Source organism: Rhinolophus sinicus, linkage group LG14 (genome assembly GCF_036562045.2).
Source record: "Rhinolophus sinicus isolate RSC01 linkage group LG14, ASM3656204v1, whole genome shotgun sequence".
In the NCBI taxonomy this organism is placed as follows: Eukaryota; Metazoa; Chordata; class Mammalia; order Chiroptera; family Rhinolophidae; genus Rhinolophus; species Rhinolophus sinicus.
Window position 1 is genome coordinate 9,604,420 of NC_133763.1, and position 26,614 is coordinate 9,631,033.

Sequence of the window (26,614 nt, forward strand, 5' to 3'; positions counted from 1 at the left end):
TTTTACGTTGGCAAGTGGCCAAAGAATTTGCCATCCATAAATCCGCTGCCGGGCTACAAGAAGGTAACTCCACTGATTTCCTTGGTCTTGCTCATTTGCCGCAGCATGGGGACTGGCCCAGGGTTCAGGAAGTTGCAAACCTCTGAAGGATTGTGTGCATGTAAATTTGGAAATCCTGTTCTCCTGCACACATGCCAGCTAGAGGCACAAGACACCGAGTGCAAGTTCCTCTGTCCCAAGTCCCAGGCCCCTAATGTACCACTAGTGAGTTCACCTGACATTTCTCAAGGCTGTAGAAGAGTGAAGGAAGCAGATTATTCTAATCTCTTCCTATCGTTTTTTCACTGAAGACAGTGGGAAAATCGAGGAATTACAGTTCTGTCAAAGTTTATATAGAAGCAGCAGAAAGACAACATCAGGGAGTCTTTCAAGATATTGTAGACTTGAGCTCCGAAAGCCCCAAACCACACGTTTCATTTGCTTACTGGTGCTGCTAAAATCTGTTGACTCTGATGAAAATCCAAAGTAGAACTTGTACAACTCTAGGTTAATATTTTCCATCATTGACTATTGATTTGGACACTTGGGGAGTCCCCAGAAGAGTCAACTGAGACCTGCACACTTCTGATTCCAGGTCACTTTTTAGTGTGTACATTTAGCATACATTACTTTTTTCCTTAAAAGAAAAAAAAATCTCATATACTAAAATGCCCCCACGTGGAACCTTCTGATTTCTTCTGAATGTGTATTTTTATTGACAGACTGAGTAGATGCTCTCTAATTTGAATCATCTGTGGTGAGCTTTAAAATTGGTTTCCTGATCAATTTTCTTTTATTAAAGACATGGAATGGAGTAAACCAGAAAATCTGAAAATATTCAATGTTAACAAGGGCATACAACAAAGGGACCGCGAGAGCTGTGCCTGTGGGAGAGGAATTTGGTCCAGCTGACTGCAAATCAATTTGGCGCTGTAGAGTCAGGCTGGAGGTGTGCAATCAGCGATTCCTTTCCTGATGCCAGCGCCATCGTTTTAAAACTGCTGGTTGACTGATTATGACCCATTAGTAGCTCAAGAAATCAGTATAGAGGACCGTAGCCCGAATTTTTCAAAACAAAATGAAATGGAGTGGAATGGACTGGAATAAATATCAAAAGGCATCCTTTGAAATCAAAGTAATACTGGTTTGCGAAAATGTTGCAAAACCAGTTTATATCTTACTGAGATCAGGGTCAGAAAAAAAGCTTACAAAATACTATTCTCACAAAACGCTTGTATCTCAGCTCACGTGTATAGTAGAAAAACAGTGTTTCTAAATTATTTCACATTTACTAAGAGTGGGCCCTGAAGTGTATGCTCATTACAATTAGGATGAATAAAAGTATCTGTGGGACATTACATACGAACACTATACAGCAGGAAACAGGAATAACTTCAGCTCAGGCATCCACAGGATTAAATCTTAAACGTTGAAAGAAAAAAAAAAGAAATCACAGAGGAACACATAGAGTAGATGCCATTTAGATGTGTTTCAGCACTATGAAAAATTAAAGAAAATGTATTTATTGTGTATGGATACATGCATATACAATAAAATCATAATGAAAGACAGGAGAATGATAAACACACAATTCAGGTTTACAAGCCCCTCCAGGACGGAGGCAGAGGAAGGCACCCAGGAGGCAGGCTGGGGATTGCACACATCCTGGGAACATTCTGTTTCCTAAATTGTATGCCTGGAATATAGCTGTTTATTTTGCTATTCTCTAAAGTGTGCCTATATGTTATTTACACTCTTTTATAGGACTGATATATGTCATAATAAGAAAATATGGGTTGTGACACATGTTTCCAGAATTCGTCACTGTGTTTTGTGGTTCTGGTTGCTCATCTCAACAATATCACAAATTAATTCCTTAATATAAGTTAAAATACAGTTCTCTTTGATCTATTAACTATATTTCAGATGTTGCTTTAACCCCTCTTGTATAATTTATGACTTGATACAGATTTCATTGCTTCTAGAGCTAAGTGAAATATAATATTCACTGAGGTCATAACATTCCATGTAGGAATCCATTCTCTGGCTTCAGTAGTTATAATAATAAACAAGCTAAACTATGTCTGTAACACATGAAGAAGTTCTTTACAAGTTTACTTTATGCTCCTTTCTTTGATATCGCTCCTTACCACCCGTAAGTCCAGACGGGTGGGTAGCTCCCTTAGGGGTGATGCCATTCCTACTTGCTTAATCAAATGTATACTTTACAATTTTATATCTCCATCTTGCTTTACAACTGGAGACAGCACAGTATTTTTAAGGAAAGTCTTTTTCAAAAAGCAATAATCAACAGAACAAAACTATGAGGATCACCAGTGCTGTGTTTCCCCAGAAATAAGACCGGGTCTTATGTGAATTTTTGCTCCAAAAGACGCATGAGGGCTTATGCTCAGGGGATGTCACCCTGAAAAGTCATGCTCGGCCTTATTTTCCGGTGAGGTCTTATTTTCGGGGAAACATGGCATGACCATGTCAGACCGCGTCCCCTTTCTGAGCCCTGAACCATTCAGTTCCACTACAATCACCATTACTCTCTCTCAGGGCCGACAGGGATACATTTATGCCAATCAAAGGTAACCAGACTTTGTCAGAGTGCAGAATGTATTTTCTACCTATTCAGAATGGGTAAATATAAAAGGAAGGGAAAATGCAGAAAAAGATATTCAATGGATATTATTGTGGTTACTTGGATAAGCATAAAACCAAAATTTAGCTAATGGCTGCTCAGTCTGGATTACTATGTGTCCAAATGCTATTTGACTTTAAAAACCTAACTCAAATTCTGTATCCTCCACAAAGCTTTTCCTGCTTTCCTCTCCCTGTCTCCACCCAGGTAAATAGAATTGTTCTCCCTCCGAGCCTACATAACTTTTCTTTTATACTTAGCCCTATTTCACATTATTAGTAGTTCTGTGTGTTTCTATCACTAACAATAAGCACTGAAATATACCTTAAATATTCTACTGTGAATAATTAGTGACTAAAATCATTAAAATTTAAAAAGCAAATATTATCAGCCAGGCTGCTCGGTTGTAGGCAACAGATATCTGGCTAAAAGAAGCAAAGGTTAATTTATGAAAAGCACATTGAAGGTCTCCTAGGAGAGTATTTGGAGAACCAAGCTGGAGATTGGAAAGCACCACTGGTGCGGCAAAGGAGCCATAGCAGCAAGAGGGTCACAATGACAGCCCCCTTCCCTTCCATGCACGCTACCTGGCTATGTACAGGAGGCAGGAAAATAAACATCCATGGCGAGAGGAGGGCATCTACCTGAAAACACCCTCACAGTATAAGTCTACACACAATGAGGGCGGGGGAATTCTCAGGAGGAAGAAAAGACAGGAAGAAGGGAGGGAAAAGGAGGAGAGAGGAAGAGAAGGATGGAGGAGGAGAGGTCAGAATGGCCCAAATGAAAAATAACGACAGTACCCAACGCTGGCTGGGTTCAGAGAAATGGGTCCACTCCTACATTACGGGTGAGAATGGAAGATGGAACAACCAGTCTGGAAAACGATTTGGAGAATTCTTCTAAAACTAAACATGCAATTACCGTATTACTTAGCATTGGCACTTAGGGGTATTTATCAAAAAGAAACTGAAACGTCTGGTCACCTAAAAATCTGTACACGAATGTTCACAGCAGCTTTATTCATAACAGCCCCAAACTGGAATCGGCTGATACCCTTCATCAGATGAACAGTTATACCAACTGTGGTCGATAGTTGCCATGGAAAATTCCTGTGCAAGAAAAGAAGTGTGAAATATTAAAATATGCAATAACTTAGGTGTCTCTCTAAGGTTAAAATAGCCGATCCCAAAGGAGTAGTATTGTATGAGTCCATTTACGTAACATCTTTGAAATGACAAGGTTTTAGGAATGGAGGACAGAGGAATGGCTGCCAGAGGTTAGGGATGCCGCAGGAAATGGGGGTGGGGTGGGAGAAGGGTGCAGGAGGGAACTGTGGAAACTGTTCACTAGTTCCACTGTGGTGATTAATACACAAACCTACACAGATGGCGTGGTTTCATGTCATCGTAAGACACACACACGCAAAGGAGTCCAAGTGAAACGGGGAAAATCTGAATAAAATCCGGGGCATTCTATTAATGTCAAATCCTGGTTTTGATATTATACTCCAGTTTTACAAAATGTTATATTGGAGGAAAATGGGCGCACATACAAGGGATCTTTCTATTATTTCTTATAGCTGTATGTAGATCTAAAATTATCTTAATAGAAATTTTAACTACACACACACACACACACACACACACACACACACACACCATTATTAAACACCAACGAGGTGACACAAAAATTCTCCTCCCCACTAGCAAGTCAAGGGCAATGGTAGCAGAGTGAGACGGTCGGTCACTAATTTCCGAAGAGTATGGAAAGTGTTATAGTTACAGGGTTGTGCAACAGGCTATGGAAGTGGGAGGGCCTGCAACACGCAGAGAAGGATGCACAGAGGGTTTGACATCTTTGCCAGACGACAAGACAGAAGCCAAAGCTTACCAGAGGGATGGAAAAAGAAGGAAAGGGCATTGCAGGCTGAAGGAAGAGCACGTGGAAAGGCAGGAAGCATGGAAGAGTATGGAATGGTTAGGGAATGGCCTTGCATGTGGCTGAAGCTAGGAGCAGAGTGCCGGAGATAAGGTTGGAGACACCTGGGAACAGCATTGTATTCTGTCTGCCCTAAGAAGTTCTCATGGGGTCCTGTGGGCAGCCCACAGCCAACCAAGGGAATGAGTGAGTCGTGTCACATTAGCTAGTTACGCGACCGAGGGGACTCTCACCTCTCTAAGTGTCGGTGGCCTCATCTGTCAAATAGGAATAAAACTGTTGTGAAGATCAGGTGGACATAATTAGTTGTTCTTAATCATTAATTGTTATTAATTCAGTGAGCATACATCTAAAGAGTTTAACACTGTACCCAATAAGTATTAACTCTGAGTAGGAGATACGGGGGGGAGGGATGAGCACTAACAGTTGTCACTAAGCTGGGAACTGAGGGACCACAGGTGAGGTGATCACAGTGAGGTGAAAGAAAGGCTGCAGCACAGACGTAGTGGGGACACAGTGCCGGACCCCAGAGAGACACGGGAGCAAGGGGAATGGACTGTAGAGAGAGGCAGGAGGTGTTTTAAAGGAAGGAGACCTAGAATTTATGAAGTGCCTACCAAGTATTATACTTTACAATAGTAGCTCATTGAATCTTCACAGCATCACTAGCAGGGCAGGTATTATTATTATCTCCATAATGTGGAAGAGGAAACTGACCCTCGACGAGGTATACTTGCCAAATATTATATAGGCAGTTAAGTGAGGGACGTGAGATTCAAAAGCTGGTCTGTCTGTACAACATCCACACACTACCCCCTACACCAGGTAAATCATTTCCAAGTCTCAGTAAATGGCCCATAAAAACAGTTCACCGTCAGTAATAAGTAATTCTATACAACAAATAATTCTCTGTGACTAATGGGGTTTTTATGCTTCTACCTCCCCTCCCCCTAAAAAACCCCACTCAACCTATTAAAAAAAAAAAAAGGAAAAAGAACACGTAATTGATTATGATTATGGCTGGCATTCTAGATGCAAAGAAGATAAATGATTATCCACGTTGAATCCGAAAGATGGCACCTTATACTGTCATCTAGTAACAATTAGCCCTCAGCTCTCACCTCTCTCCAATTAAAATCCCCTCATGGTTAAAATATAATCTCTCAACCTACACACCAAGTTAAAAAGCAAAGATCCAGGAATTTGAAGGAGGAAATCCACAGGGAATGAGAGAATAATGGTGGTCACCTCCATGGCTTTTACCCTAGCTGGGTTCAAACCTTTCATTTCACATGTTAATTCACCATTTGAAGCCCAGGTAATAAATCTACTTAATCTCTGCATACTATATAGACCAGAAAAAATATTCTAGCAATGATTCTCTTTAACCATTTTCTACTACAACAAACAGTAAAATCTGTGATTTATCTATTTTGCCTCTTCTGAACTGCAGAGATATACATTCACAAAGTATCTTATTCTCTCTCTCTCTCTCTCCATATGTATATCTCAAAAAAAAGGTATACACATTTTAAGGAAACCAACTGTATTAAAATTGTAATACTTAATATATACCAATAACAGAAGATGAATACAAGTCACGCGTATATATAATTTTTTGGCACCCCCGGTATATTACATTCTCCTTGGTTATACTATATACTGTATATATATATATGGATATACTGTATAAACCAGTAAGACGTAATTTTTTTGTAAGTTATGATAGCCTAAAGGATGATACAATGTCTCTTTTCCTCAAATTACTAATAAAATTACCATCTGGCATTTAATTGCTTAAATTATATAAATAACACATAATTTTACTTTGCAACCTGTTGGATAATGAGAGAAAGCATAGGCATTAGAAAAAGGCAGGGAATCTCACGTCCTTGCTTTACTAAAAGCAATGTTTCTCAACCCTGGTTGAATTAGAATCACCCGGCATCTTTTAAAATAAATACTTATATCTGGACATCCCCTCTCTCCTCCTGCCCCAAGTGATTATGGGTTAGTTGTCTGGGGCAGAGATCGCAAAATTAAACTTTGTTTAAAGTGCCCTCTGTGTGAGTCCAAGGTGCATGAAGTTTGAAAACCAGTACTCTAGACCAGAAACGCAAAAAAGTGGCTCTCCTGACTTGTCGTCATTTTAAACTGTGTTTTTCTTCCCTCTTCATATGGCTTATACGTTTTTCACTGAAAGTTGGACATATTACACAAGACAATAGATATTGAGAGAAATAACTGTTACGCTTGGAGATGAGCCCACCTTTGCTTCTCCTGGGCCATCCGTGTCCTGTTGGGGTCCCTGTCAATCTAGGCGAGAGCTGAGCTGGGTTCCCAGCTTGCTGCCTGCTTGGCTTTGGGTCTCCCCATGCGGCGTAGGACTTTTTCTTCGTGCAATGGACAGAGAATCTATCCCTTGCAGCTCTCCCAGCTATATTCCACTCCATTTTATTTGACACTTGATAGGGTGATGGAGGAAGGAGGTGATGTCTGATGTTCTTATTAAACCTCACAGTTAGGCAGGCATTGTGGGTGTCTTGGGGCGGTGACACTCTTAAGTGTTCCTGCTCCTTCTACAGGGTAACACTGGGACTGCACAGAGTCCTGGCCCTCCCCCGGGAGCCTCAGTCTATACTTTTGTTCCCTTCCCCTGCATATTAAGGTGTTTGCTCCTCGCAATGATATAGAACATGAGTCTGGCAGTATTTCGGTAGTGACTTCTGTTCCCACCCTCTTCCAGCTGGCATCACAGGGGACGTTTCCTTAGGCCTGTCCCCAATCTGCCCTGTGAGTGTCTAGAGTAAAATCCTTCCAGAAGCTGTGGTCCCTGATACACACCTATATCTGAAGCCCTCAGGAACTTCACACCCCCATCCAGCCCTTATGAATTCATTTAGAATTTCTAGCTGAATCTTCTTTTTGGCTTATGTGGAGTTTGGCACCATCGTTCTTTGCAAGTACTTGTCTCTCCCCATATTTCAGGGTACTTATTTGCCCTGCAATCTCAGTTCTCTTATGGGTTCAGGAAAAATCATTAACATCTAGCTTGTCAGCTTTCTTTCTTGGTGTTCAGGTAGGAAATGATAGTCTTTTCAGCTCGCTTCATCTCCAAGCTGAAATAAGTCTTTTTCTACAAAAAGGCAATTTGACCCATCCCACATATTTCTCATAAAAACAGTGAAGAAGTATAGGGTAAGGGCCTATGGGTTTTTACAAGAAAAAAAAAAAAATAGTTTCCCATTTCTGCCATGTAATTCATTAACCAGGGGTGTAACTGCAAATAAGAACAATGGACTGAGAAAACGTCCATTGCCAAAGCATCAAAGGTTACAACTACACAAAAGTGATCTGAAAAGTAAAAAGAACATATGGGATAAATGCAAAATATGCGCTTACATTTTATTCTTTAGTTGAAGGTTGTATGATTAAAAATAAACTAGGTGTCCTTACCAGGCCAAGAAAGACTCAGCTCAGCTCAGCAAAATTACCTACTATATGACAAGCACTGTCCTGGTCATTTCTCTACCTGAGGGATGAACAGGACACAATCAGCCCTCAGGGAGTTTTTAGTCCAGCAAAGAACACAAATAATGTGTTTGATTTGACTCAATCACTGAACTATAAATATCTGAAACTAATATCCATCCATTTCATTTTCAGAAGAAATCTGAGTAACACAATATACACATACAGAAATAAATTTTTACAATTAAAATATTACACGTTAGGATATTTCAAATTAGAAGAAAATAAAAACTGATTCGCTCTCAAAATATCATCCTAATTACAATGTCATTAACTAGATAGTTCTTCTTACAACTAAAGGGATATTTTAAACAATTAATTTGTACCTCAGATACTGCAGTAACGTGATGTAAAGATCTAAAACTTGTCATCACCAGGAAAACCACATTTATAATACTTTATATTTTAAACAGACACAACTTTCTTATATATTACTTAAGTAGCTCCTTAAATGATTTACTCTTTTTTCCTGTAAGTCATGTATAATTGAGGGATTCCTAAAGCTCAACAGTTAGACGCAAAAACATGTGCTCAAAGTTGAGACACAATTGGCAAATGGCTACATTCTTAAGATCATATAATTGAGTGAAATAGGGAATTCAATACCTCAGCAGATGACAAGTTCAAGGATGACCCTGTTTCAGCAAAAGCTAAGTTGGAACACATGAAACCATCTGATTTTGAGTCTTCATGTGAATCGTTCTGGAGCACAAGGATTAATGAATGTATGAGAATGTGTCCTTGGATTAGAATGCATTCCTACAGGATGAGAATAAGAAATATGAGAAATATTAAAAACAAAACAAATACAGCATTGTTAATGTCTTACTATGTGACTAAAAGACTAGAAGCAAAGGATTTGTGTGACTTCATTGGTGGGTTACTTTCCCACAATGCACCAGCATGCGAAAGACAACTGTAAACAGCGTACGATTCCGTTCAGAGTCAGAAATATTCACAAGCTCCCATCAAACTTGGCTCAGTCTTTATACACTGCTAGGTTTGGCTTCTGGAACTAATAAGATTAAAAATTCAAATCTGCTTATGTCTTGGGCTAAACAGAATGATCTAAAAACAGATTTATATATCTATATCTATATCTATGTAGATATAGATATATAAAAATTACAGTTTGAGAGTATTTGGGACAGTTAAAAGATGTTTGAAATTAAATCAATTTTGTAATTTGAAATTCAGTTGGTATACGGAAAAACTATCTTCAGTTCATGTGAATTATTTCATCAAATGTAATAATAGATGATGAGCTAAATATGTAATATAAGTAATTCAGACCCTGCTTTTTTTTTTTTTTTTTTTATAACAAAGGTAATTCAAAGGTCTGGAAGAACTGTGAACTTTTCTATGGTTCAGGGTCAATATGAACAAGGGTACCAGCTGTTCTATTAGACAATGTCTTGGATAAAGTCGCTCTTGAATGAAAATTTTCACACTTTGTAACAATAATGCATCACTACTAACATGCAAAAAAAAAAAAAAAGATGACAAATATCTGAGATGGTCTGCAAATGAATTCTTTTCCATGACCGAATTTATCTTCTAAGCCAGGAAAGACGTAATTAGCATTTTGCCAAACTCTATGCTTTTGCGACAGTTTAGAAATTAACGCCACCATATTAGCACCACAAGAACACATATTTGTAGTGCCAAAGCAGTTTATCTACTGTGATCTTATCTCCTACTTTAAGGAGAAATAAAAATGAATGAACAGCTATTTTTAACTTTGAGGCCTATTTGACAATAAGTTGGAAGAATTAGGGAGTTCATCTAACATACAAATTGATAACTGGAAGTGTTTCTTGTTCCTTTTTCTAAAATTCATTCTTTCATCTTCCAAACACCTATCAGTTCGTAAAGAGAGGAAAGGAAGAAAACTCTTCTCCATGACAGAAACACAGGTGGGAATGCCAGAGACCTTATCCTGATGTCAGCTGCTCTTGGGATTGTCATGCGATTTCAAGAATATATTTTACTTATGCAGCCAAAACATGCTTATCGGTTAAAATGGTTAACTATCTGAATTAAAGGTTATTTTTAGATTTTCTTTTTATATTGCAGACTTTCTTTTCAGATGGCACAAAATCATGCAATAGTGGGCTACATTTCCTTTGCCCAAGTCATCGGGGTTGCTGGGAATGGAGCCGCAGTTCAAGTTGAAAATTTGCTAAGAGTAAATCATGTCTTTATTCCAACTGTGGCTTTACAGCGATTTGAATTATGCCGGGATTCTGTTCTAGACAACTTGAAATCAAACATGAGCATATTAATTTCTTGCAACCAAGACATTTCATACCACAATACGATACGCATGGCTGCCAGACATTAATCGGCGAGCAACATTTTTTAAGCAGAGAACAGTTAGTGTGCTTTTTCAAGGCAGATGTTTTCCAGACTTGCTATTGTCACTCATTAAGAAAGTACGGAGTCTGTGAGTTATGATAATACGAGGTACGATATTGTGTATGCCATCTCATCCATAAAACACCCCAGATTTTTCTCAGCTAATTGTTTCCTTTGCGTGCTTTAATTGGTTCAGTATGACTGTTTTTCTGTTAGTGAAGAAATACTTATTCTGTCTTTGTGACAAAATGTACCCAAATAGAGAAAACAGACAGACAGTGGGAATGGTGATAAAGTGGAACAGGGGTAGGTATTTTAGTTAACATGACTCATGATACATTCCAAAATTGTGTGCTTTTTAAATACTTATGAAGGGAAGTTATTTTGTGTATTTTATGAGACTTACTGAGCACATATACTTGAATTTGAGGAACAATGTGTATATTTTGGAGAAATTCAAAGCATCATATAATTATTACCCAACGAACATTTCCATGTCAGAGAATAGAGGGGGTCTTACTGTATCCACAGTTTACTGGAGTAAACACAGTTCCAACAGCTAGAGAGTGACAATGAAGCACATAATAAGGTACAAAAATGAGGTAGAACAAAATCTGGATTTTTTTTTTCCTCTCCTAGAAATTGACTTTAGTGCCTGAATGAACAGAAAAATAATGTGGTAATATACCAATGGGTGACTGTAATTTTACCCTCATCTACACCTTCTTAACGCTATGTCCTTCCCTAAGTTAAACTTAAAATTTGAAGTAAAAAAAAAATGAGATCTAGAATACCCTGTTTAACATAATCTATTGTTGACCAAATTGACATTATTGTCAATTTTTTAAATTATTATAATTTATCATCTTGCTTATATAGCTTCCAAATATTTTAGTCGCAATATCTTCATTAAAAAGTAGAGATTTTCAATAGCTTCTACTAATAGACACATATGTTTTTTTTTCTTTGAATGTATTAAATCTATAAGGGTCATTAGTGGTGAGAGAGGTTTCTATTTTCCCACAGCCCTAAAGTGTGATATCTGTGCTGGGCTCCCAGCTGGCCCGCTGCTCAGAACAGAATTTGCAAACCCACATTCCAGATTGCCTCACTATTGCAACATGAGAGGACTTAAAGAACTGAAAAACACAAACATCTTAAGAGACAATTGGTGGAAATAAACTGATGACTATTTTACAAAACTTAGGCTGGGAAGCCTTTCAAAGTCAGTGTTTTCCTCCAACAACTGAAAAATGATGGCAAGACCCATATACTACTCATGACACTTCAGCAGTTTTGTGCAAAACACTGAACAAAATATTAAGTCTTCTGGTACAGAAGACTCATAATTCATTAACACCCTCCCCACCCCCCTGCACATAACTTTCAGCAATAGCACTTAGGAATTTATAAATTGAATGCAAACTCACAGATTCGGCTGTGGGTATAATAATACTGGATCCCAGAGTTGAGTAATTCCAAGTATGAGTATTACGCATGTCTCTTCTTTTTCCCATTATGCTGGAACCATAAGATTTATTTCCATCCCAGGCAGCCAGCATGTACAGTCAATTTATTTTGATTCTAATGTCATAGAGGGAGGGGGAGCTTGTGGTTCAAGAGTAAGGGACTTCACAAACACAGAACTACGTCTTTGCACTGGCATCACTACCAAGGGAATTCTGAGGCTAACTGGAGATCCCAGATATATGACATTGCTATACAGATGAATTGGGCATTCAACTGGATTGTCTAATGACCTGCAATGAGCCCATGGCTGAACTGTACTCAGGCCTGATCTGAGTCTCGTCTGTGGCAAGAGAGCAATGGTGAACTGAGAAACCCCATGCAGGAAGGGAACTGGGGTCTTGCAAAAGATACTGAATTTCTTTCCTTTTGATGACACTGTTCCTTTACAAAATAAACAAGTCTGGTCCCAAATTGATTGATAATTGTCTTCAACAATCTGCAATAATGTTAGCTCTCGAACCCAGAAGAGGCGGCTATGGTTCATGAATTAGCTTTGAACCACCCAAATACCCCCACACAGTGAGAGCTCACAAATGGAGACAAAATCTCAGCATACTTAATAATCTGCTACAATCAAGAGAGACTCCACTCTTGGCAGAAAAGGAACTGACATCATCAACAGGTAAATCTCTCTAAAGAAATCCAGTTACCGTGTTTCCCTGAAAACAAGACCTAGCCGGACCATCAGCTCTACTGTGTCTTTGGGAGCAAAAATTAATATATTATATTAAAATATAATATATTAAAATAAGACCGGGTCTTATATAATGTAATGTAATGTAATATAATACCGGGTATAATATGATATAATAGTATATAATATAATACAATACAATATTGGGTCTTATATTAATTTTTTCTCCAAAAGACGCATTAGAGCTGATGGTCTGGCTAGGTCTTATTTTTGGGGAAACACAGTACAATGTACTGAATGACCACTGTGCACCAGGCGTTGTCCTAGGGCATTTCACACATATTATTTCACTTGAATCTCAAAAATCTGTAAGAGAGGTTTTATTATCCCCTATTTTACAAATGAAGGCTAAGTAGACGCAGGTAGGGGGTGATGAAGTCCTTCTTAGACAGGTTTGTCCAATCCCAAAGCTCAAGTTCTTCCCAGTGCTACCCCGCCCTGTATAAAGATGGCCACAAAGGCCTTGCTGCTCTTCTCACTGAATGATGGAGTTTAATTGTTTAATTCCTTTCCCCCTTGAATCTGGGTTGGCCTTAGGAATTTGCTTGACCAATAATAACAAATCCCAGAGGTTAGTAATTCCAAGTACGAGCGTTATGTATGTCTCTTCTTTTCTCCCATTATACTAGAACCGTAACATTTATTTCCATCAGAGTTAGAAATACCATCCCTGGATTTCTGAATCTAGGTTATAAGAAGTCTTGCAGCTTACACCCAAGACCTCTCGGAGCAATCACTCCTGAAGTCCTGAGCCACCATAATTATGGGAACATGTAAAGCTGCCCCGACACTAAACGGGAAGAGGGTTCCAGTAGAACCCAACTTTCCAGACATCCCCACCAAGATGCAGGCATAAGACATCTTGGACTGTGCAGACCAGGTCAGCCATCAGTTCAATGTCTGCAAGTGACCCCAGTTGATGTCATGGGGGGTGGGGGGAAATCACGCAGCTGATCCCTAGCCAAATTCCTGACAGCCAACATCATAAGCTATGATAAAATAATTGCTGTGATAAGCACAAAGTTTTGGGGTAGCTAGTGATACACAATACATAACGCAAAAACTTTCTTCTGTGATATTATCACACCACGAACCTAAAGACAGTCTTGGACAAAAAAAACGTAGCCTGATGTTGTAGAAAAACAGAACATTCTCCCAACTTTTGATAAACACAATATGATCTTTTGCTTCATTATTCAGGTTAGGGTCTACTGAGATGAATAAAGAAAAGGAGACTAGGAAGAAAAATGTTACTCACATGTTAACATGCTTGACAAGTACCAAGGAGAAAGAGGACACGTATTATTCAGGATTCTTTTGACTTCAGATCATGGAAACCTAAGTTAAACTGTTTTAAAGAGAACCAAAGGCAAGCATGGAAAGTACTGGACCACATATTTGAAAATCGTATGGACAGGGGCTGAAGACATGGCTGGTCCGTGTCCTCAGAAACATGTTTCTCCCCATCTTTCTGCTTCATTTTCCTCTGGGCTGGCTTTATTCTCAAGCCAACGCCATCGTCATAATGACAAGATGGCCAACAGAAGCTCTGCATTTCTATCGTACCATGTCAGCTGCAATCTCTCCAGCAACGGGAATTTTCATTTCCAAAAGGTCCAGGAAAGGGTGTCACTTGCCTGGATGGGGTCACATGCCCTTCCCTCCTTGAACCAGTTTCTGGGGTCAGGAAAAATGAAATGCTCTGGCCGGCCAGGTGGGAGTCAGCACATCACCCACCAGCCCCATCTTTACCATGTGGACTGAAAGTGGTGGTTCCCCAATGGAACCCGGACTGTTGTTTCCACAATAAGGACTAAAGGGTAAATACTAGAGAAGAGAAAGAGTCGTCTAAGGGCAGGTGGAAGGAAAGACCTATTCCTGCTGGACACAGTTAAACTCAAGCTAATGACTTGATTTCACCTTGATTATCTAAATCATAACTATAATTCTATATTTAAAGAAAATGGCTTTAAACGAATTAGGATCTTTAGTTCTTCCACATCCATTCTGCTCCCCGGCTGTTTGAGAGCACACGCCCCTAGTCCTCAAGTACCCAGTGGCCTTAATGCTGCTCTCGGGAGCCCAGCCCCACCTGGCCCCAAAATCTTGCCCTCCCTGGGGAGTGTGCTGTTTTCTGGACCTAATCTTTCAGACAGCTAGACCCTGACATCAACCAGTTGAGTCAGTCACCACCGACCTGCCCTTGGTCCCTTCTTCCTATAAAGACTAATGTACCTGGCATCTAATGTACCTGGGTTAGCCAATTTCCTCGGGCTTCTCACTAAAGCAGACCCTCTGAAGGCAGACCCATCCATCTGCATGCCTCACGGCCATGGCGGGGTGAGAGCAGGGCGCCCTTGCTCTCCCTCATAAAGCCACAGAGGGGGAAACGTCCAATCTCTTCCTCATTCTGCAGACAGATGAAGTCGATACTCCCAGTCTCTTCCTCCCTTGACTTGTCCCACCCCCCCAAGGGAAGGAGGGGTGCTCATCTGTTTGGTAGGAGCCTGACTTTCGCAGCACCTGTTTCTCTGTCAGGGAGATCACAAGTCACTGGGGCATGACATCAAGTTCTTCATGACGGTCCTGTGCTCATGCAGTGAGATCCCGCTCCCACTGCGGTGCGAGCCACGGCACGGCCCGTCTCTGGGGACTAACTAATCCACTCTTGGAGGGTCTGCTCCACTCAGCGGGCAGGATTGCCATTCTCTCCGGGCGCCTCCTGCCCTCCAGAAGCTGTCCTTGAACTTGAAGTATTAGTGGCCTGGAAAGCTGTGCAACTACAGGGCTTTTCATTTAGGCGGGGAGGGCGGGGCCCAATTTCAGCCTCAGGTGTAATCCACATCCTCTAATGTAGATTTCCCGGAGCCCTGCATGTCAATCACCACTTGTCTTCCTAATAAGGGGATCCTTTGAACCTCCATTTGGCTCGTGACTCTTCTCTCTATAGGTGACAGCCTGACAGGGAGGACAGGTAAGCTTTAGCTCTTGTCTGCCTCTAACCGCCACTTCTAAACGACCTTCACATGAATTCTTCCCATTTCATTCTCAAAACCACCTTGGGATCCTGCCAGGCAGGGATTATGAATTTCCATGTACAGCCAAGAAACTAGAGATTTTCAAAAGTTAAGCGATGGGTCCATGCTGTAGTTAGTGGTGGAAGGTCATTAATTCTGTCCTTTGACACTGAAGACAGAATCTCAGAATCAGAGATGCACTGACATGCTACAGCTTCAAAATAGGACCAGAAAAATAACTTATCCAGCACTTACTACCTACCCTTTGCCTCTAGCAAGAAACTTACATAAACTGAAGACTTCTAATCTTTACGTCATATATAGAATAGAGGCAAAAAGAAAATCACGCACATAGCAAAGTATCATCATGTCAGGTGCATGATTTAATTCCTGAGCTGTTGTGACCACACAGATCACAAAATAACATACTGCAGATGTTTCATCCACGTAGACCTGAGTGAACACTATGGAGCTGTATGCCCTGGTGAATAAAATATGTAGAACTGTGCTGCTTCTGTTGTTTTCAAGGGCCTTATTGCATAGGATATTGGATAACACTAGAGATAATGCAAGCCTTAAAGCCTGTCAAATTGAGTCAGTCCACGCACCTGCATCCAGCCGTCCACCAGTGCGGCCGTCCTGGCAGCTGTCAGAGTTCCCACCCTCCCCCACATAACTGGGAGTATCAAGCCACGTGCAGAATACATCTGCTTATGTGCAAAGAGGAAGCAAGGTGACAGACAGCAAATAGGAGAGCTTTGGCCATCTCTCTTCCTCCAATACTAAACCAGGAAATTCTGAACTCTACAACATAAACTGATGAAGCATTTTTTAAATGCTATCTCGCAAACATTTGATGTAAAGGTGGAATCTTTCAAGAGGAGAATTTCCCCATGATCTCCATAGCTCAAGTTAGTATCTGAATGTGTCTCTTGATGTTGAGCAAAACCAGTGAAGAAAGAATGGATAAGTATTCTCCAGTATGCCTTGTCTCATACTAGGAAGTGGGATGAGCTTAAAAAATTATCTTCACTTATTGTTCCTTGGTTTTATAGGTAATTTTTCTATTTCACTGAGAGAGAGAGAGAGAGAGAGAGAGAGAGAGAGGCGCGCACATTATTGAATATTCTATGTGATTCTATGTGACATCTGGATCACTTTGTTCTGTGTTTATGGGAAGAATCAAGGGGCAGTAAAAATAAAGTGAATTTCATAGTCCATAGTTCACAACCAGGATACAGAAGGAATGGGAAAATCCTGGAATTCGGGGAGAATGATGGCAAAATATTTAATCACACGCTAGTCCATAGCAGGTACTCACCATGTCCTTGCTGAAAGAACTTTTATCAGCTGGGTTCATCACAGAATGTATTGATTGAATGCATACTAAATTGACCATTGCTACTTGGTAATAGTGGCTTGTATGTGAAAGTAATAGGGAGGTAAGAATTACAGAAAGAAATTAAATATGTCCTGTTTATTTTTAGTCACCTAGGAACTGTTTTACAAAAGTATTAGAGCATATCAACTTATCATCATCAGAGATGCAAATAGTTAAAGCCGACCCCTTCCTCTGAGTAGCTTTCCCTCTTGGATATGGAGGCTAAGCCTTTCGGGCACAGCTGTTGCCAGGCCAGACTCTCTCAAGGGAACAATTCAGCCCCTGCCATGGAAATTCTAACCACAGAGAAGCTATTGAGAAAGATGGAGAGGCAAAAATACAAATGCACAGGAGTGTGGTTTACATAGGAGGCTGTGACAGACAAGCGATGTGAAGATAATTTGCTGAATCCCAGTAGCTAGTTGCTGTGTGGGTCCCCTGCTCTGCTCTGATTCTTGCACTAAGAGAAGTTGAAAACTTCAGAAAAGATTGAATGTGAATTCCTCAACATATGTGGGACCTCTTAATATTTTCCTTCCTACACGTAATCAGGAGAATTGGCACTTGATTTATGACCCTTTCCATTGGATCTCACAAAATATATAATCTACATCAAGATTCAGGGGGAAAGGACATGTCAGCAAAAATGGCAGAGTAAAAGTCTCTCCTCCATAAAAGTAATGAGAAAACTCACAAAAATTGTCAGAATTACTATTTTCAGAATGCTAGAAGTTAACCAAAGGCTCTCGGCAATCTGAACAGTGGTTTTTCAAGAACAAAAGAAAGCTAAATCTTGGGAAGAACAATGTGTTTTGTGGCATTTTTAACTTGTCCTATTCCCATTCCCCACCCCCTGTGGCTCTACAGTAGCCTTGAAAACTGACAGCTGACAATCACAGTGAAAACAATGCAGCCTGCCAGCTACTGGAGGGAGCTCACTCAGTGCAAAAAAATTTTTTTCCAGGTGCATTTGCCAAAAACAATTACAGGCAATTGTTTAAGTTTGAAGCTGCTAAAGGCGGCAAATGAGAGATGAGGAAAAGAATGGGCTAATCAAAAGTTTTAAAGGGAAAAGCTCAGGAATAAGATTTCCATAGGGGCTTTGAAAAGCTCTGACATGCTCCTGGGAATCAAGAAAGTAAACACATATAAGTTTGTGCACATTCCCAGAGCTGTGCATATCTTTGGAAAGACAGGAAAGGCCCTCAACTCTCCTGTAGCTGATCTTGATGCTCTGTGCAAGTAGGAAGTGAAGGCAGAAACGTAAACTGTCTGGCTAAATGTTAAAGCTGTGCCCCAACACACACACACACACACACACACAAAGGCCCCCAGCATGGACTGGGAGGTTCCAGGCATATAAGGAAATGTCTGTCAAATCACTGTGGGAGCATGAAGCTAACCAAGTAGAAAATTAGGTGGCCACAGATGGCAAAAAATACAGACTACAGAATTAGTGCAGGAAAGTCACTAAACAAACACCAACATCAGCAAACCCTGGACAGGAGGAAGAATCTGATTTCCAGAGTTTCCACATTATATTATTTTAAATGTCCAGTTTTCTACAAAAAATTATGAGGCATGCAAAGAAATAATAAAGTATGACTCATACATGAGGAAGGGGAAGCAACCAATAGAAAACTATCCCTAAGGAAGTCCAGACATTGGACTTGCTGGACAAATACTTTAAATTCGCTATTTTAAATATGTTCAAAGCACTTTTAAAAGAAAACCGTGTGTAAAAACTAAAGGAATGTATGAGAACAACATCTCACCAAATAAAGAATATCATTAGAGGCAGAAATTATTAAAAACAAACAAACAGAAATTCTGAAATTAAAAAACAAAACAAAAAAACGCCCCATAAACGTAAATGAAAAAAATTCACCAAAGGAGTTTCAACAGGTGATTTGGGCAGCCAGAAGAAAGAACCAGTAAACTACGAGGCAGCTGAATTAGGAATACCCAATCTCAGGAACAGAAATAAAAATAAGTTAAAAATACAAAAGAGACTCGGTGACCTGTAGGACATAATCAAAAACACTATATGCATTATGGGAGTCCTAAAAAAAAGAGGCAGAAAGAGGAAGAAAGACTATTTGGGGGGGGAAAAAATGACTAAAATCTTCACACATTTGATGAGAGGCATGAATCTACACATCCCAGAAACTCAACAAACTAGTATATAAATTCAAATATCCACACAGATATAGATCAAAATAAAACTGTCAAAAGACAAAGAGGGAGTCTTGAAAACAGTGAGAAGGGACTCATCACATAAAAGGGATCCCCAATAAGATTAATAGCTGATTTCTTATCAGAAACCACGGAGACAACAGAGCAGTTGGATGATATATTCAAATTGCTGAAAAGAGAATATTCAACATCCAGCAAAGCTACACTTTTCAAACATGAAAAGCCAATTAATTCATTATCAGATATTTTAAAAACTGAGAAAATTTGTCACTAGTTGACCTGCCTACAAAATATAGTAAAGGATGTCCTACAATATGAAAAGAAAGGACACTAAACAATAATGAAAATCCTTGAATCCAGATGAATTTTTTAAAAAAAAACAGCACTGGTGAAGGTAACTCTTAGGTTGGTGCAAAAGTAACTGCGGTTTTTGCAATTATTTTTAACCTTTTAAACCACAATTACTTTTGCACCAACCTAATACGTAGGTGAATATAAAAGATGGTATAAATGTTTTTTTGTTGTTGGTCACTCTCCTACTTGATTTTAAAAACAGCTGCATACAGCAAAAATTAAAAATCCGTACTGATGGGCTCTCAATGTATAAAGATGCAATTTGTATGATAATCACAGGACAAAGAAGGGGAAGACAGCAGAGCTCTGAGGAGCAAAGCTTTGCTCGCTATTCAAATTAAGTTGGTGTTAATCTGAAATAGATTGTTATAAATTAAGATGTTAATTGTAATCCGCAGGGCAACCAAAAAGAAATAACCCCCAAAAAATATATAATAAAAGAAATGACAAGAGAATTAATCATGTTTCCCCGATAATAAGACCTAGCCAGACAATGAGCTCTAATGTGTCTTTTGGAGCAAAAATTAATAAAAGACCGAGTCTTATTTTACTATTACATAAGACCGGGTCTATAATAATATAATATAATATAATATAATATAATATAATATAATATAATATAATATAATATAATACCAGGTCTTATATTAATTTTTGCTCCAAAAGATGCATTAGAGCTGATTGTTATTTTCAGGGAAACACGATAAAATGGACACTAAAACATATTTATTTAGCACAAAAGGAAGCAATAATGGAAGAAGATAGGAATAAAAACAGACATAAGATGTGTAAAAAACAAACAAACAAACGAGTAGTAAAACGGCAGGCATAAATCCTACCTCATTGGTAATTGAACTATCTATAAATGGTCTCAACTACTTAAAATTAATGGCAAAATGGGGAAAAAATCCAATTACATGCTATTTACAAAAGATATGCTGTAGATTCTAAGACAGTTTGAAAATAAAAGGATAGAAAAAGATGTACTTTGCAAATAGCTAGAGTGACAATATTAATAACAGATAAAATATACTTTAAAACAACATTTTGCCAGATTAATGAATGACGTTTTATAATAAAAATAAAAGGAGCAATCCATCAAGAAAATATGACAATTATAAACTTACATGTACCTAACAACAGAGCCCCCAAAATACAGGAAGCTAAAACTGTCAGAATTAATGAAATAATGAGAAAAATTCAACAATAGTAGTTGAACTTCAATATTCCATTTTCAATAATGGACAGAACTAGAAAGAAAATCAACAAAGAAATCAAATACTTTAACAGTATTATTACTATAAACCATGTTGACCTCGCAGACATCTACAGAACTTTCCATACAACAACAGCAGAATATACATTCTTCTCAAATGCACATGAAACATTCTCCAGGATAGACCATAAATTTAAAAGAATTGATAAAATACAATGTATTCCTCCAATAATAGACAGATATTTGGGAACTCACATATACCAAGGGTGCCAAAAAAATGTATACACATGACTTGTATTAATCTTTTGTTATTGGCATATATTGAATATTACAATTTTAATACAGTTTGTTTCCTTTCTTAAAACGTGTACACATTTACCTGGCACCCTCTGTACAACACCTAAAAAAAAAAAAATCAACAAGTCAAAGAAGACATAACAAAGGAAATTAAAATGTACTTCGCTGAAAGGAAATAAGGACACAATAAACCAAAATTTAAGGAAGAAAACTGAAAGAAGTGCTAGAGAAAAATTTGTATCTTTTGTATTAGGATTTTCCAGAGAAAGCCAATAGAATATATATACATACATGTGTATTTATTTAGTTATTTATTTTAGGAATTGTCTCACAGGAATATGGAAGCCGAGAAGTCCCACAATCTGCCATCTGCAAGCTGGAGAACCAGGAAAGCCCATGGTATAATTCAGTTCTAGTCTGAAAGGCTAAGAAATAAGAGAGTCGATGTTCAAGGGCAGGAGAAGATGGATAATCTCAACTCAAGCAGAGAGAGTGAATTCATCCTTCCTCCACCCTTTCTTCTATTCAGACTCTCAGAATTAAATGATACCTATTCACATTGGTGAAGGTGGTGTTTTTCATGCAGTTGACTGATTCAAATGTTAATTTCTTCTGGAGGCATCCTCACAGACACATCCCAAAACAATGTTTTCCTAGCTATCTGGGCATCTCTTAGTCTAAGTTGACACATAAAATTATCCATCACAACCGTAAATGCCTATATTGAAAAAGAATAAAAAAGAACACCACTTCAAATCAATAACCTAAACTTTCACACTAAGAAATAAGGAAAAAACAAAACAAAACAAAAAAACTAAACCGAATGCAAGCAGAAGGAAGAAAACAATAATTATTTTGGAAACAAATAAAATAAAGAATATAAAAATAAAGGACAATGAATAAAAATCAACAGTTGGCTCTTCGAAAATATCAACAAAATGAACAAACGTTTAGCTGGACTGACCAAAAAAAAGAGACAGGACTCAAATTACAAACATCACAAATTAAAGAGAGGACCCTATTAGTGACTTTACAAAAATAAAAAGGATTATAAGGTGATACAATGAACACCTATATGCCAACAAATTAGATAGTCTAGATAATGTAGACACATTCAGATAAAGACACAAACTACCAAAACTGACTCAAGAAGAAACAAAGTTTCTGAATAGACTTGTGACAAGTGATTAAATTAGTAATCAAAAACTCCCCACAAGGAAAAGCCCATGAATGCACTGCTGAATTATAGTAAACATTTAAAGAATACTAAACTCCAATCCTTCACAAACTCTTTCAAAAAACAGAAGAGGAGGAAACACTTCCTAACTCATTCCATGATGCCAGTATTACACTGATACCAAAAACAGAGATACACATAACAAGGAAAAAACATCACTATCTCTTATGATATATAGATACAAATATCTTCAATAAAATACTAGCAAACCAAATCTAGCAACACTTAAAAAGGATTAGCCATCATGACCAATTAGAATTTTCCAGGAATGCGATGTTGGTTTCACATCCAAAAGCATACATGTAACATGTAACAAACCATATCAATAGAACAAAGGAGAAAAACTACATGATCATCTAAATAGAAAAAGAAAAAGTGTTTTGCAAAATTCAATATCCTTTCCTGATAAAAACACTTAACACCTAGAAATCGAATACTTCAAGGTCATAAAGGGCATTATTAAAACACACAACTAACATCATACTTATTGATGAAAGAATGAATACTTTTTCCCTAAGATCAGGAATAAGAGAAGGATGTATTATATATTCTCACCCCTTCTATTCAACATATACTGGAGTTCTAGCTAGGGCAAGTAGACAAAAATAAATAAATAAAAGGCATCCAAATTGGAAAGGAAGAAGTAAAACTATTTGAAGATGACATAATCTACATATAGAAAATCCTAACGAATCTACAAAAAACTATTGGAACTAATAAAGTAGTTCAGAAAGTTTATAGGGTACGAGATTAATATGCAAAAAACATCAATTGTATTTATAGGTACTAGCAATAAACACTCCAAAAAGGAAATTAAAAAATAATTCCATTTACCAAAGCATCCAAAAATATAAATATTTAGGATTAAATTTAACAAGTGAAGTGCCAAAGTTATATCCTGAAAACCACAAAGCATTGTTGAAAGACAGTAAAGAACACTTAAATGAATGCATATCCCATGTTAATGGATCAGAAAAATTTAATATTGTTACAATACTCTCCTAAATTAATCTACAGATTCAATGCAATCCCTATCAAAATCCCATCTGGCTATTTTTGAGAAACTGACAAACTGATCATAAAACTCATACAGAAAGTTGAAGCACACAAAATAGCCAAAGCAATCTTTAAAAAGAGCCTCAATTTGAAAACATATGAGAAAGCTATAGGAATCAAGACTTTATGGTGTTAGTGTAAGAATAGACATACAGATCAACGAAACAGAATTGAGAGTCCATAAACATACCCTTACATTTACGATCAATTCACTTTTGACAAGGGTACCAAGACAATTCAATGGGGGAAGAACAGTCTTTTCAACAAACAGTGTGGGGCCAGTGGATATCCACATGCGAGCAATCAAGTCAGATCCCTATCTCACACCATAGATAAAAATTAACTGAAAATCAACCATAGAGCTAGACATAAAAGCTAAAACTATAAAACTCTTAGAACTAAAACTATAAAACTCTAGAAGAAAACACAGAGAACAACTTTGTGACATTGGATTAGATAACGATTTCTTAGACATGATACCCAAAGCCTAAGCAAACAAATAAAATAATTAGACTAGTCAAAATTTAAAAACTTTTGTGCTTTAAAGGACACTACCAAGTACAAACACAACCTAGAGAAGGGGAGAAAATGTTAGCCAATCATATATATTTGATTAGGATGTAGTATTCAGAAACAGTTACAATTCAACATAAAGACAAACAATCCAATGAAAAAATTGACTAAAGGACTTAAATAGACATTTCTCCAAAGAAGACACAAATGGCCAAAAAGCACATTAAAAACTTCTGAACATCACTAGTCATTAGGGAAATGCAAATCAAAACCACAATGAGACATCACCTCACACCCATTGGCATGACAAAACATTGGCATAATCAAAACCAAGGACAATAAAAAGTGTTGGTGAGGATGTAGAGAAATTGGGACCTTTCTGCATTGCTTCTGGAAATATAAAATGGTACGGCCACTTTGGTAAACAATCTGATAAGATTCTCAAAAAGTTAAATAGAGTTACCATATGACTCAGCTTTCTACGCTTAGATATATTCCACTCTTAGATATATGCCCAAGAGACTTGAAAACCAATGTTTATACAAAATCTTATACACGCATATTCATGGCATCATTATTCATAATAGTCAAAAAGTGGAAACAACCCAAATGTCCAAGAATTAAATGAATAAACAAAATTTGGTATATATACATGATGAAATATTATCCAGTCATAGGAAAATGAAGTACCAATATATGCTAAAACATATATAAACCTTGAAAAAACTTATACTTAGTGAAATAAACCAGGCACAACAGGTCTGTGGCTTATTATATGAATGGGTTACAGAATTCGATGATTCCACATTCATGTAATAACGTCCACAATAGACAAATACAGCGATACAGAAAGACTCGTGGTTTCCGACCGTGGAGAAGTGGTTCCCAGGAGGTAGGGAGTGACTTCTAATTGTTATCAGGTTTCATTTGGGGATGATAAAAATGTTTGGCAAGCTAAAAATGTTTGGGAAATACCCAATGGTAATGGTTGCACAATCTTGTGAATATACTAAAAACCACTGAATTCCATGCACATTTGTAAATGGTGAATTTTGTGATATTAGAATTATATTCCTATCAAAAGAAAGGATTCAGTGGTTATATCCATCCAAGCAATGTGAAAACATATGTAATTAAAATTAATATTTTTCAACCCAGTAGCATAATAATATTAAAAGAAAATATGAACAGTCACTGTGTTGATATTTAATAGTTACTTGGGGCATTTTCCTCCCTGGCTAGACTAATTTTTCCATGACTTCTAAAATGAAGACTAAATTTCAAGAACTATGAGATTCACTATCCCTTTGTAATTTAAATACTCCCAATTGAGGCACAGAGTACTTAGCATTACACATCATCTTGCTTACTAAATTCTCTAGGGTTTAACATGCTTTGTCCAAGAGCATTTTCTGCAGGGTAGGTCAACAGGCTGGAGACAGAGGGAAGCATTGGAGTCCAAGTCTGAAGGCAGGAATTTTCTGGTGAAATTTCCTCCTCTTCTGGGGAAGTTAGTCTTTTTCTGTTGAGACTGTCACCGATGGGTTAAGTCCCACTCGCACTATGGCGGATAGTCTGCTTTATTCAAAGTCTACTGATTTAAATGTTAAGCTTAGCTAAAAAAAATTTAAAAATACATCTACAAAAATATCTAGAATAATGTGTGACCAAATACGTGGGTACTGTGACCCAGCCAAGGTGACACATATAAGTCACCATCGTAGGTACGACATGGTAACAAGACTCTTATTCTAGACATCTGAGTTCCCCTTCAACTATCTCTGTGACTTTGGCAGGGAACTTTATCTCCCTTATCCTCAATATCTTCATCACAAAATTTGAGAAGATACTGAAATTTAGGGTACAGAAGGAGAAAATAAGGGCAGTGAGGGACCAACAGGACCTACTCGACCTTTTTCCCCCGTTAAACTATAGATCACATGTCAGTTAGTACCCTATGGCTCATATTGAGAAATCAGAGGCTTATTATTGATTTAAAGTACCCAATATTTGCTGTGTTCTACATGGCTGTGGGACATAGTGAAAGAAATCTGCTAATCCCTCCAGGTAGCCTAAATTTTGAACATTGTGTTTACGTATGCATGCACGCATACATGCATTTATGGACTTTGGTCTCGAGGCCATTTTACATAAACAAGGTGCAATTGAAAAATATAATAGAGAGTCTTCCACATCGTACATGGACAATGGTACCCTCAGGACTTGTGTAACATTGCAGTACTGTATCTTTGCAAACCCTTCCCTCTCTACTGATTCTCGAAAGAAAAAAGAAAAAAATGTGTAATAAAAGTATGCCTTCATTTTGCCTCCCTGCTGCAACCATGGTTCCCCAACAACAGAAGCTTCATCTGAATCTCTAAGTATCTCCTGTAAACTTCATGTTCCTAAATTGTGTCTCTGTCCCATCAACACCTGACGAACCCATTAATCAGCTTGTTCTTGCAGGTCCTTGTTACCAAAGGTGTAAACAGGCAATCCTACAAGCGAGATACAATGATTTCTAACTGAAAACCACTACACAGTAACCACGATGCTAGGAAACTTCACTTTTGTTAATGGGTGTGAGAGCTTATCAGCCAACCTCAT

The 26,614-nt window shown here is 38.1% G+C and overlaps 1 long non-coding RNA gene across 1 annotated transcript in view; it reads right to left on the reverse strand.

Annotated features, from left to right (window-relative positions):
• The window catches only part of LOC109444523 (uncharacterized), a 127,426-nt gene that overhangs the window by 91,273 nt on the left and 9,539 nt on the right, over positions 1-26,614 (reverse strand). The window contains exon 4 of the long non-coding RNA XR_012491657.1: positions 8,765-8,917. This is a non-coding gene — a long non-coding RNA (uncharacterized LOC109444523). The remainder of the gene's footprint in view (positions 1-8,764; positions 8,918-26,614) is intronic.